The sequence below is a fragment of the Ischnura elegans genome, chromosome 7 (genome assembly GCF_921293095.1).
Source record: "Ischnura elegans chromosome 7, ioIscEleg1.1, whole genome shotgun sequence".
Classification (NCBI taxonomy): Eukaryota; Metazoa; Arthropoda; class Insecta; order Odonata; family Coenagrionidae; genus Ischnura; species Ischnura elegans.
This window is the reverse complement of record NC_060252.1, coordinates 102243724-102258671: the sequence shown is the minus strand read 5'-3', so window position 1 is coordinate 102258671 and position 14948 is coordinate 102243724.

Here is a 14948-nt window from a genome sequence, read left to right as displayed (position 1 = left end):
AGGAATTATTGAAAAAATGAAATATTGAAAAAAGGAAATATTGAGAAGAGGAAATATTGAAAAAAGAAAATATTTAAAGAAGGAAATATTGAAAAAGGATATATTGACAAAAGGAAATATTGAAAAAAGGAAATATTGAAAAAAGAAAATATTGAAAAAAGGAAAAATTGAAAAAAGGAAATATATAAATAAGGAAATATTGAAAAAAGGAAATATTGAAAAAAAGAAATATTGACAAACGGAAATATCGAAAAAAAGGAATATTGAATAAAGGAAATATTGAAAAAAGGAAATATTGACAAACGGAAATATCGAAAAAAAGGTATATTGAATAAAGGAAATATTGACAAAAGGAAATATCGAAAAAAGGAAATAATGAAAAAAGGAAATATTAACAAAGGAAATATTGACAAAAGGAAATATAGAAAAAAGATAATATTGAAAAAAGGAAATATTGAGAGCAGGAAATATTGAAAAAAGAAAATATTTAAAAAAGGAAATATTGAAAAATGAAATATTAACAAAAGGAAATATGGAAAGAAGGAAATATTGAAAAAAGGAAATATTGAAAAAAGGAAATATTGCAAAAAGGAAATATTGAAAAAAGGAAATATTGAAAAAAGAAAACAATTGAAAAAAGGAAATATTGAAAAAACGAAATATGGAAAAAAGGAAATATTGAAAAAAGGTTATATTGAAAAAACGAAATATGGAAAAAGGAAATATTGAAAAAATGAAATATTGAAAAAAGGAAATATTGAAAAAAGGAAATATGGAAATAAAGGAAATATTGAAAAAAATATATTCAGAAAATTATTATTGACAAAAGTAAATTTTGAAAAAAAGAAATATTGAAAAAAGGAAATACTGAGAAAGGAAATATTGACAAAAAGATGTATGGAAAAAAGGAAGTATTGAAAAAAGGATATTGAAAAAAGGAAATATTGAAAAAAGGAAGTATTAAGAAAGAAAATATTGAAAAAAGGAAATATTGAAAAAAGAAAATATTTAAAATAGAATATAGTGAAAAAATAAAATATGGAAAAAAAGGAAATATTGAAAAAAGGAAATATTGAAAAATGAAAATTTCGAGATAGGAAATATTGACAAAAAGATGTATGGAGAAAAAGAAGTATTGAAGAAAGGAAATATAAAAAAAGGAAATATTGAAAAAAGAAAATATTGAAAAGAGAAAATATTGAAAAAAGGAAATATGGAAAAAAAGGAAATATTGAAAAAAGGAAATATTGAGAAAGGAAATATTGACAAAAGGAAATTTTGAAAAAATGAAACATTGATTAAGGAAATATTGAGAAAGGAAATATTGACAAAAAGATGTATGGAAAAAAGAAAGTATTGAAAAAAGGATTTTGAAAAAAGGAAATATTGAAAAAAGTAAATATTGAAAAAACGAAATATGGAAAAAAGGAAATATTGAAGAAAGGAAATATTGAGAGGGAAAATATTCACAAATGGAAATATTGAAAAAAGGAAATATTAAAAAAAGGAAATATTGAGAAAGGAAATATTGACAAAAGGAAATTTTGAAAAAAGGTAACATTGATCAAGGAAATATTGAGAAAGAAAATATTGAAAAAAGGAAATATTAAAAAAACCAAATCTGGAAAAAAGGAAATATTGAAAAAAGGAAATATTGAGAAAGGAAATATTGACAAAAGGAAAAATTGAAAAAAGGAAATATTGAAAAAAGGAAATAATGAAAAAACGAAATATGGAAAAAAGAAAATATTGAAAAAAGGAAATTTTGACAAAGGAAATATTAACAAAAGGAAATATTGAAAAAAGGAAATATTGAGAGGAGGAAATATTGAAAAAAGATAATATTTAAAAAAGGAAATATTGAAAAATAAAATATAAACAAAAGGAAATATTGAAAAAAGGAAATATTGAAAAAAGGAAGTATTGAAAAAAGAAAAAATTGAAAAAAGGAAGTATTGAAAGAAGAATATATATGAAAAAAAAGGAGTTATTGAAAAAAGGAAACATTCTGAAAGGAAATATTGACAAAAGGGAATTTTGAAAAAAATTAATATAGAAAAAAGGAAATATTGAGATAGGAAATATTGACAATAAGATGTATGGAGAGAAGGAAGTATTTGAAAAAGAATATTGAAAAAAGGAAATATTGAAAAAAGGAAATATAAAAAAAGGAAATATTGGTAAAAGGAAATATTGAAAAAAGAAAATATTAAAAAGAGAAAATATTGAAAAAAAAGAAAATATGGAAATAAAAGAAATATTCAAAAAAATATATTGAGAAAGGAACATTGACAAAAGTAAATTTTGAAAAAAAGAAATATTGAAAAAAGGAAATATTGAGAAAGGAAATATTGACAAAAAGATGTATGGAAAAAAGGAAGTATTGAAAAAAGAATATAAAAAAAAGGAAATATTGAAAAAAGGAAATATTGAAAAAACGAAATATGGAAAAAAGGAAATGTTGAAAATAGGAAATATTGAGAAAGGAAATATTGACAAATGAAATATTGAATAAAGGAAATATAATAAAAGGAAATATTGAAAAAAGGATATATTGAAAAAATAAAATATTTTAAAGAGAATATATTGAAAAAAAGAAATATGGAAAAAAAGGAAATATTGAAAAAAGGAAATATTGAAAAAAGAGAATTTCGAGATAGGAAATATTGACAAAAAGATGTATGGAGAAATAAAGTATTGAAGAAAGGATAATGAAAAAAGGAAATATTGAAAAAAGGAAATTTTGAAAAAAAGGAAATATTGAAAAAAGGAAATATTGAGAATGGAAATATTGACAAAAGGAAAAATTGCAAAAAGGAAATATTGAAAAAAGGAAATAATGAAAAAACGAAATATGGAAAAAAGAAAATATTGAAAAAAGGAAATTTTGACAAAGGAAATATTAACAATAGGAAATATTGAAAAAAGGAAATATTGAGAGGAGGGAATATTGAAAAAAGAAAATATTTAAAAAAGGAAATATTGAAAAATAAAATATAAACAAAATATTGAACAAAGAAAATATTGAAATAAGAAAAAATTGAAAAAAGGAAGTATTGAAGAATATATATGGAAAAAAAAAGGAAATATTGAAAAAAGGAAACATTCTGAAAGGAAATATTGACAAAAGGGAATTTTGAATAAAATAAATATAGAAAAAAGGAAATATTGAGATAGGAAATATTGACAATAAGATGTATGGAGAGAAGGAAGTATTTGAAAAAGGATATTGAAAAAAGGAAATATTGAAAAAAGGAAATATAAAAAAGGAAATATTGGTAAAAGGAAATATTGAAAAAAGAAAATATTGAAAAAATAAAATATTGAAAAATGAAAATATTGAAAAAAAGAAATATGGAAAAAAAGGAAATATTGAAAAAAGGAAATATTGAAAAAAGAGTATTTCGAGACAGGAAATATTGACAAAAAGATGTATGGAGAAAAGGAATTATTGAAGAAAGGATATTGAAAAAAGGAAATATTGAAAAAAGGAAATATTGAAAAAAAGGAAATATTGAAAAAAGGAAATATTGAGAAAGGAAATATTGACAAAAGAAAATTTTGAAAAAAGGAAACATTGATTAAGGAAATATTGAGAAAGGAAATATTGACGAAAATATGTATGGAAAAAAGGAAGTATTGAGAAAAGGAAATAAAGAAAAAAGGAACTATTGAAAAAACGAAATATGGAAAAAAGGAAATATTTAAAAAACGGAAATATTGAGAAAGGAAATATTGACAAAAGGAAATATTGAAAAAGGAAATTTTAAAAAAAGGAAATTATGAGAAAAGAAATATTGAAAAAAGGAAATATTGAAAAAGGGAAATATTGAAAAAAGGAAATATTGAGAAGAGGATTAATTGAAAAACGAAAATATTTAGAAAAGGAAATATTGAAAAAGGAAATATTGACAGAAAAAAATATTGAAAAAGGGAATAATTGAAAAAATGAAATATTGAAAAAAGGAAATATTGAGAAGAGGAAATATTGAAAAAAGAAAATATTTAAAAAAGAAAATATTGAAAAAGGATATATTGACAAAAGGAAATATTGAAAAAAGGAAATATTGAAAAAAGAAAATATTGAAAAAAGGAAAAATTGAAAAAAGGAAATATAGAAATAAGAAAATATTGAAAAAAGGAAATATTGAAAAAAGGAAATATTGACAAACGGAAATATTGAAAAAAAGGAATATTGAATAACGGAAATATTGACAAAAGGAAATATCGAAAAAAGAAAATAATGAAAAAAGGAAATATTGACAAAAGGAAATATTGAAAAAAGGAAAAATTGAAAAAAGGAAATATTGAGAAAGGAAATATTGAAAAAAGGAAGTATTAAGAATGGAAATATTGAAAAAAGGGAATATAGAAAAAAGATAATATTGAAAAAAGGAAATATTGAGAGCAAGAAATATTGAAAAAAGAAAATATTTAAAAAAGGAAATATTGAAAAATGAAATTTTAACAAAAGGAAATATTGAAAAAAGGAAATATTGAAAAAAGGAAATATTGAAAAAAGGAAATATTGAAAAAAGGAAATATTGAAAAAAGGAAATATTGAAAAAAGAAAAAATTAAAAAAAGGAAGTATTGAAAGAAGGATATATGGAAAAAAAGGAAATATTGAAAAAAGGAAACATTCTGAAAGGAAATATTGACAAAAGGGAATTTTGAAAAAAATTAATATAGAAAAAAGGAAATATTGAGATAGGAAATATTGACAATAAGATGTATGGAGAGAAGGAAGTATTTGAAAAAGAATATTGAAAAAAGGAAATATTGAAAAAAGGAAATATAAAAAAAGGAAATATTGGTAAAAGGAAATATTGAAAAAAGAAAATATTAAAAAGAGAAAATATTGAAAAAAAAAAAATATGGAAATAAAAGAAATATTCAAAAAAATATATTGAGAAAGGAACATTGACAAAAGTAAATTTTGAAAAAAAGAAATATTGAAAAAAGGAAATATTGAGAAAGGAAATATTGACAAATGAAATATTGAATAAAGGAAATATAATAAAAGGAAATATTGAAAAAAGGATATATTGAAAAAATAAAATATAAACAAAATATTGAACAAAGAAAATATTGAAATAAGAAAAAATTGAAAAAAGGAAGTATTGAAGAATATATATGGAAAAAAAAGGAAATATTGAAAAAAGGAAACATTCTGAAAGGAAATATTGACAAAAGGGAATTTTGAATAAAATAAATATAGAAAAAAGGAAATATTGAGATAGGAAATATTGACAATAAGATGTATGGAGAGAAGGAAGTATTTGAAAAAGGATATTGAAAAAAGGAAATATTGAAAAAAGGAAATATAAAAAAGGAAATATTGGTAAAAGGAAATATTGAAAAAAGAAAATATTGAAAAAATAAAATATTGAAAAGAGAAAATATTGAAAAAAAGAAATATGGAAAAAAAGGAAATATTGAAAAAAGGAAATATTGAAAAAAGAGTATTTCGAAACAGGAAATATTGACAAAAAGATGTATGGAGAAAAGGAATTATTGAAGAAAGGATATTGAAAAAAGGAAATATTGAAAAAAGGAAATATTGAAAAAAAGGAAATATTGAAAAAAGGAAATATTGAGAAAGGAAATACTGACAAAAGAAAATTTTGAAAAAAGGAAACATTGATTAAGGAAATATTGAGAAAGGAAATATTGACGAAAATATGTATGGAAAAAAGGAAGTATTGAGAAAAGGAAATAAAGAAAAAAGGAACTATTGAAAAAACGAAATATGGAAAAAAGGAAATATTTAAAAAACGGAAATATTGAGAAAGGAAATATTGACAAAAGGAAATATTGAAAAAGGAAATTTTAAAAAAAAGGAAATATTGAGAAAAGAAATATTGAAAAAAGGAAATATTGAAAAAGGGAAATATTGAAAAAAGGAAATATTGAGAAGAGGATTAATTGAAAAACGAAAATATTTAGAAAAGGAAATATTGAAAAAGGAAATATTGACAGAAAAAAATATTGAAAAAGGGAATAATTGAAAAAATGAAATATTGAAAAAAGGAAATATTGAGAAGAGGAAATATTGAAAAAAGAAAATATTTAAAGAAAAAAATATTGAAAAAGGATATATTGACAAAAGGAAATATTGAAAAAAGGAAATATTGAATTAAGGAAATATTGACAAAAAGAAGTATTGAAAAAAGGAAATATTGAAAAAATAAAATATTGAAAAGAGAAAATATTGAAAAAAGGAAATATGGAAAAAAAGGAAATATTGAAAAAAGGAAATATTGAAAAAAGAAAATTTCGAGATAGGAAATATTGACAAAAAGATGTATGAAGAAATAAAGTATTGAAGAAAGGATATTGAAAAAAGGAAATATTGAAAAAAGGAAATATAAAAAAAGGAAATATGGAAAAAAGAAAATATTGAAAAGAGAAAATATTGAAAAAAGGAAATATTGAAAAAAAAGTAAATATTGAAAAAAGGAAATATTGAGAAAGGAAATATTGACGAAAGGATATTTTGAAAAAAGGAAACATTGATTAAGGAAATATTGAGAACAGAAATATTGACAAAAAGATGTATGGAAAAAAGGAAGTATTGAAAAAAGGATATTGAAAAAAGGAAATATTGAAAAAAGTAAATATTGAAAAAACGAAATATGGAAAAATGGAAATATTGAAAAAAGGAAATTTTGACAAAGGAAATATTGACAAAAGAAAATATTGAAAAAAGGAAATATTAAAAAAAGGAAATATTGAGAAAGGAAATATTGAAAAAAGAAAATATTGAGAAAGGAAATATTGACAGAAGAAAATTTTGAAAAAAAGAAATATAGAAAAAAGGAAATATTGAGAAAGGAAATATTGACAAAAAGATGTATGGAAAAAAGGAAGTATTGAGAAAAGGAAATATAGGAAAAAGGAACTATTGAAAAAACGAAATATGGAAAAAAGGAAATATTTAAAAAACGGAAATATTGAGAAAGGAAATATTGACAAAAGGAAATATTGAAAAAGGAAATTTAAAAAAAAAGAAATATTGAGAAAGGAAATATTGAAAAAAGGAAATATTGAAAAATGGAAATATTGAAAAAGGGAAATATTGAGAAGAGGAACTATTGAAAAACGAATATATTTAGAAAAGGAAATATTGAAAAGGGAAATATTGACAAAAGGAAATATTGAAAAAAGGAATTATTGAAAAAATGAAATATTGAAAAAAGGAAACATTGAGAAGAGGAAATATAATAAAAGGAAATATTGAAAAAGGAAATATTGCAAAAGAAAATATTGAGAAGAGAAAATATTGAAAAAAGGAAATATGGAAAAAAAGGAAATATTGAAAAAAGAAAATATTGAAAAAAGAAAATTTCGAGATAGGAAATATTGACAAATAGATGTATGGAGAAATAAAGTATTGAAGAAAGGATATTGAAAAAAGGAAATATTGAAAAAAGGAAATATTGAAAAAAAGGAAATATTGAAAAAAGGAAATATTGAGAAAGGAAATATTGACAAAAGGAAATTTTGAAAAAAGGAAACATTGATTAAGGAAATATTGAGAAAGGAAATATTGACAAAAAGCATGTATGGAAAAAAGGAAGTATTAAAAAAAGGATATTGAAAAAAGGAAATATTGAAAAAAGTAAATATTGAAGAAACGAAATATGGAAAAAGAGAAATATTGAAAAAAGGAAATTTTGACAAAGGAAATATTGACAAAAGGAAATATTGAAAAAAGGAAATATTAAAAAAAGGAAATATTGAGAAAGGAAATATTGGAAAAAGATAATATTGAGAAAGGAAATATTGACAAAAGGAAATTTTGAAAAAAAGAAATATAGAAAAAAGGAAATATTGAGAAAGGAAATATTGACAAAAAGATGCATGGAAAAAAGGAAGTATTGAGAAAAGGAAATATAGAAAAAAGGAACTATTGAAAAAACGAAATATGGAAAAATGTAAATATTAAAAAAAACGGAAATATTGAGAAAGGAAATATTGACAAATGGAAATATTGAAAAAGGAAATATTAAAAAAAGGAAATATTGAGAAAGGAAATATTGAAAAAAGGAAATATTGAAAAAGGGAAATATTGAAAAAAGGGAATATTGAGAAGAGGAAATATTGAAAAACGAAAATATTTAGAAACGGAAATATTGGAAAAGGAAATATTGACAAAAGGAAATATTGAAAAAAGGAATTATTGAAAAAAGGAAATATTGAAAAAAGGAAATATTGAGAAGAGGAAATATTGAAAAAAGAAAATATTGAAAGAAGGAAATATTGAAAAAGGATATATTGACAAATGGAAATATTGAAAAAAGAAATATTGAAAAAAGAATATATTGAAAAAAGGAAAAATTGAAAAAAGGAAATATAGAAAAAAGGAAATATTGAAAAAAGTAAATATTGAAAAAACGAAATATGGAAAAATGGAAATATTGAAAAAAGGAAATTTTGACAAAGGAAATATTGACAAAAGAAAATATTGAAAAAAGGAAATATTGAAAAAAGGAAACATTGAATAAAGGAAATATTGACAAACGGAAATATCGAAAAAAAGGAATATCGAATAAAGGAAATATTGACAAAAGAAAATATCGAAAAAAGGAAATAATGAAAAAAGGAAATATTGAGAAAGGAAATATTGACAAAAGGAAATATTGAAAAAAGGAAATATTGAAAAAAGGAAATATTGAGAATGGAAATATTGAAAAAAGGAAATATTAAGAAAAGAAATATTGAAAAAAGGAAATATTGAGAAAGGAAATTTTGAAAAAAGGAAATATGGAAATAAAGGAAATATTGAAAAAAATATATTGACAAAATTGTTACTGAAAAAAGTAAATTTTGAAAAAAAGAAATATTGAAAAAAGGAAATATTGAAAAAATGAAATATTGAAAAAAGGAAATATTGAAAAAAGAAAATATTGAAAAAAGGAAAAATTGAAAAAAGGAAATATAGAAAAAAGGAAATATTGAAAATAGGAATTATTGAAAAAAGGAAATATTGACAAAAAGAAATATCGAAAAAAAGGAATATTGAATAAAGGAAATATTGACAAAAGGAAATATCGAAAAAAGGAAATAATGAAAAATGGAAATATTAACAAAGGAATAATTGACAAAAGGAAATATTGAAAAAAGGAAAAATTGAAAAAAGGAAATATTGAGAAAGGAAATATTGAAAAAAGGAAATATTAAGAAAGGAAATATTGAAAAAAGGAAATATAAAAAAAGGAAATATTGGTAAAAGGAAATATTGAAAAAAGAAAATATTAAAAAGAGAAAATATTGAAAAAAGGAAATATGGAAATAAAGGAAATATTGAAAAAAATATGTTGAGAAAGGATTTATTGACAAAAGTAAATTTTGAAAAAAGAAATATTGAAAAAAGGAAATATTGAGAAAGGAAATATTGACAAAAAGATGAATGGAAAAAAAGAAGTATTGAAGAAAGGATATTGAAAAAAGGAAATATTGAAAAAAGGAAATATTGAGAAAGGAAATATTGACCAAAGGAAATATTGAATAAAGGAAATATTGACAAACGGATATATCGAAAAAAAGGAATATTGAATAAAGGAAATATTGACAAAAGGAAATATCGAAAAAAGGAAATATTGAAAAAAGGAAATATTGAGAGAGGAAATATTGACAAAAGGAAATATTGAAATAAGGAAATATTAAGAAAGGAAATATTGAAAAAAGGAAATATTGAAAAAAGATAATATTGAAAAAAGGAAATATTGAGAGGAAATATTGAAAACAGAAAATATTTAAAAAAGGAAATATTGAAAAATAAAATATTAACAAAAGGAAATATTGAAAAAAGGAAATATTGAAAAAAGGAAATATTGAAAAAGGTAATATTGAAAAAAGAAAAAATTAAAAAAAGGAAGTATTGAAAGAAGGATATATAAAAAAAAAGGAAATATTGAAAAAAGGAAACATTCTGAAAGGAAATATTGACAAAAGTGAATTTTGAAAAAAAGAAATATAGAAAAAAGGAAATATTGAGATAGGAAATATTGACAAAAAGATGTATGGAGAGAAGGAAGTATTTGAAAAAGGATATTGAAAAAATGTAATATAGAAAAAAGGAAATATATAAAAAGGAAATATTGGTAAAAGGAAATATTGAAAAAAGAAAATATTAGAAAGAGAATATATTGAAAAAAGGAAATATGGAAATAAAGGAAATATTGAAAAAAAATATATTGAGAAAAGATTATTGGCAAAAGTAAATTTTGAAAAAAAGAAATATTGAAAAAATGAAATATTGTGAAAGGAAATATTGACAAAAAGATGTATGGAAAAAAGGAAGTATTGAAAAAAGGATATTGAAAAAAGGAAATATTGAAAAAAGGTTATATTGAAAAAACGAAATATGGAAAAAGGAAATATTGAAAATAGGAAATATTGAGAAAAGAAATATTGACAAAAGGAAATATTGAAAAAATGAAATATTGAAAAAAGGAAATATTGAGAAAAGAAATATTGAAAAAAGGAAATATTGAAAAAGGGAAATATTGAGAAGAGGAAATATTGAAAAACGAAAATATTTAAAAAAGGAAATATTGAAAAAGGACATTGACAAAAGGAAATTTTGAAAAAAGGAAATATTGAAAAAAGGAAATATTGAAAAAAGGAAAGTTTGAAAAAAGAAAATATTGAAAAAAGGAAATATTGAAAAAAGGAAATATAGAAAAAAGGAAATATTGAAATAAGGAAATGTTGAAAAAAGGAAATATTGAATAAAGGAAATATTGACAAAAGGAAATATCAAAAAAAAGGAAATATTGAATAAAGGAAAAATTGACAAAAGGAAATATCGAAAAAAGGAAGAATTGAATAAAGGAAATATTGAATAAAGGAAATATTGACAAAAGGAATTATTGAAAAAAGGAAATATTGAAAAAATAAAATATTGAAGAGAGAAAATATTGAAAAAAGGAAATATGGAAAAAAAGGAAATATTGAAAAAAGGAAATATTGAAAAAAGAAAATTTCGAGATAGGAAATATTGACAAAAAGATGTATGGAGAAATAAAGTATTGAAGAAAGGATATTGAAAACAGGAAATATTGAAAAAAGGAAATATAAAAAAGGAAATATGGAAAAAAGAAAATATTGAAAAGAGAAAATATTGAAAAAAGGAAATATTGAAAAAAAAGGAAATATTGAAAAAAGGAAATATTTAGAAAGGAAATATTGACAAAAGGAAATTTTGAAAAAAGGAAACATTGATTGAGGAAATATTGAGAAAGGAAATATTGACAAAAAGATGTATTGAAAAAAGGAAGTATTGAAAAAAGGATATTGAAAAAAGGAAATATTGAAAAAAGTAAATATTGAAAAAACGAAATATGGAAAAATGGAAATATTGAAAAAAGGAAATTTTGACAAAGGAAATATTGACAAAAGAAAATATTGAAAAAAGGAAATATTAAAAAAGGAAATATTGAGAAAGGAAATATTGAAAAAAGAAAATATTGAGAAAGGAAATATTGACAGAAGGAAATTTTGAAAAAAAGAAATATAAAAAAAAGGAAATATTGAGAAAGGAAATATTGACAAAAAGATGTATGGAAAAAAGGAAGTATTGAGAAAAGGAAATATAGGAAAAAGGAACTATTGAAAAAACTAAATATGAAAAAAAGGAAATATTTAAAAAACGGAAATATTGACAAAGGAAATATTGACAAAAGGAAATATTGAAAAAGGAAATTTAAAAAAAAAGAAATATTGAGAAAGCAAATATTGAAAAAAGGAAATATTGAAAAATGGAAATATTGAAAAAAGGAAATATTGAGAAGAGGAAATATTGAAAAAAGAAAATATTTAGAAACGGAAATATTGGAAAAGGAAATATTGACAAAAGGAAAGATTGAAAAAAGGAATTATTGAAAAAAGGAAATATTGAAAAAAGGAAATATTGAGAAGAGGAAATATTGAAAAAAGAAAATATTTAAAGAAGGAAATATTGAAAAAGGATATATAGACAAATGGAAATATTGAAAAAAGAAATATTGAAAAAAGAATATATTGAAAAAAGGAAGAATTGAAAAAAGGAAATATAGAAAAAAGGAAATATTGAAAAAAGGAAATATTGAAAAAAGGAAACATTGAATAAAGGAAATATTGACAAACGGAAATATCGAAAAAAAGGAATATCGAATAAAGGAAATATTGACAAAAGAAAATATCGAGAAAAGGAAATAATGAAAAAAGGAAATATTGAGAAAGGAAATATTAACAAAAGGAAATATTGAAAAAAGGAAATATTGAAAAAAGGAAATATTGAGAAAGGAAATATTGAAAAAAGGAAATATTAAGAACGGAAATATTGAAAAAAGGAAATATTGAGAAAGGAAATATTGAAAAAAGAAAATATTGAAAAAAGGAAAAATTGAAAAAAGGAAATATAGAAATAAGGAAATATTGAAAAAAAGAAATATTGAAAAAAGGAAATATTGACACACGGAAATATCGAAACTAAGGAATATTGAATAAAGGAAATATTGACAAAAGGAAATATCGAAAAAAGGAAATAATGAAAAATGGAAATATTAACAAAGGAATAAATGACAAAAGGAAATATTGAAAAAAGGAAAAATTGAAAAAAGGAAATATTGAGAAAGGAAATATTGAAAAAAAGGAAATATTGAAAAAAGGAAATATTGAAAAAGAAATATTGAGAAGAGGAAATACTGAACAAATAAAATATTGAAAAAAGAAAATATTGAAAAAGGAAATATTGACAAAACGAAATATTGAAACAAGGAAATATTGTAAAAATAAAATATTGAAAAAAGGAAATATTGAAAAAAGGAAATATAGAAAAAAGGAAATATTGAAAAAAGGAAATATTGAAAAAAGGAAAAATTGAATAAAGGAAATATTGACAAAAGGAAATATCAAAAAAAAAGGAAATATTGAATAAAGGAAAAATTGACAAAAGGAAATATCGAAAAAAGGAAGTATTGAATAAAAGAAATATTGAATTAAGGAAATATTGACAAAAAGAAGTATTGAAAAAAGGAAATATTGAAAAAATAAAATATTGAAAAGAGAAAATATTGAAAAAAGGAAATATGGAAAAAAAGGAAATATTGAAAAAAGGAAATATTGAAAAAAGAAAATTTCGAGATAGGAAATATTGACAAAAAGATGTATGAAGAAATAAAGTATTGAAGAAAGGATATTGAAAAAAGGAAATATTGAAAAAAGGAAATATAAAAAAATGAAATATGGAAAAAAGAAAATATTGAAAAGAGAAAATATTGAAAAAAGGAAATATTGAAAAAAAAGTAAATATTGAAAAAAGGAAATATTGAGAAAGGAAATATTGACAAAAGGATATTTTGAAAAAAGGAAACATTGATTAAGGAAATATTGAGAAAGGAAATATTGACAAAAAGATGTATGGAAAAAAGGAAGTATTGAAAAAAGGATATTGAAAAAAGGAAATATTGAAAAAAGTAAATATTGAAAAAACGAAATATGGAAAAATGGAAATATTGAAAAAAGGAAATTTTGACAAAGGAAATATTGACAAAAGAAAATATTGAAAAAAGGAAATATTAAAAAAAGGAAATATTGAGAAAGGAAATATTGAAAAAAGAAAATATTGAGAAAGGAAATATTGACAGAAGAAAATTTTGAAAAAAAGAAATATAGAAAAAAGGAAATATTGAGAAAGGAAATATTGACAAAAAGATGTATGGAAAAAAGGAAGTATTGAGAAAAGGAAATATAGGAAAAAGGAACTATTGAAAAAACGAAATATGGAAAAAAGGAAATATTTAAAAAACGGAAATATTGAGAAAGGAAATATTGACAAAAGGAAATATTGAAAAAGGAAATTTAAAAAAAAAAGAAATATTGAGAAAGGAAATATTGAAAAAAGGAAATATTGAAAAATGGAAATATTGAAAAAGGGAAATATTGAGAAGAGGAACTATTGAAAAACGAAAATATTTAGAAAAGGAAATATTGAAAAGGGAAATATTGACAAAAGGAAATATTGAAAAAAGGAATTATTGAAAAAATGAAATATTGAAAAAAGGAAACATTGAGAAGAGGAAATATAATAAAAGGAAATATTGAAAAAGGAAATATTGAAAAAAGAAAATATTGAGAAGAGAAAATATTGAAAAAAGGAAATATGGAAAAAAAGGAAATATTGAAAAAAGGAAATATTGAAAAAAGAAAATTTCGAGATAGGAAATATTGACAAATAGATGTATGGAGAAATAAAGTATTGAAGAAAGGATATTGAAAAAAGGAAATATTGAAAAAAGGAAATATTGAAAAAAAGGAAATATTGAAAAAAGGAAATATTGAGAAAGGAAATATTGACAAAAGGAAATTTTGAAAAAAGGAAACATTGATTAAGGAAATATTGAGAAAGGAAATATTGACAAAAAGCATGTATGGAAAAAAGGAAGTATTAAAAAAAGGATATTGAAAAAAGGAAATATTGAAAAAAATAAATATTGAAGAAACGAAATATGGAAAAAGAGAAATATTGAAAAAAGGAAATTTTGACAAAGGAAATATTGACAAAAGGAAATATTGAAAAAAGAAAATATTAAAAAAAGGAAATATTGAGAAAGGAAATATTGGAAAAAGATAATATTGAGAAAGGAAATATTGACAAAAGGAAATTTTGAAAAAAAGAAATATAGAAAAAAGGAAATATTGAGAAAGGAAATATTGACAAAAAGATGCATGGAAAAAAGGAAGTATTGAGAAAAGGAAATATAGAAAAAAGGAACTATTGAAAAAACGAAATATGGAAAAATGTAAATATTAAAAAAAACGGAAATATTGAGAAAGGAAATATTGACAAATGGAAATATTGAAAAAGGAAATATTAAAAAAAGGAAATATTGAGAAAGGAAATATTGAAAAAAGGAAATATTGAAAAAGGGAAATATTGAAAAAAGGGAATATTGAGAA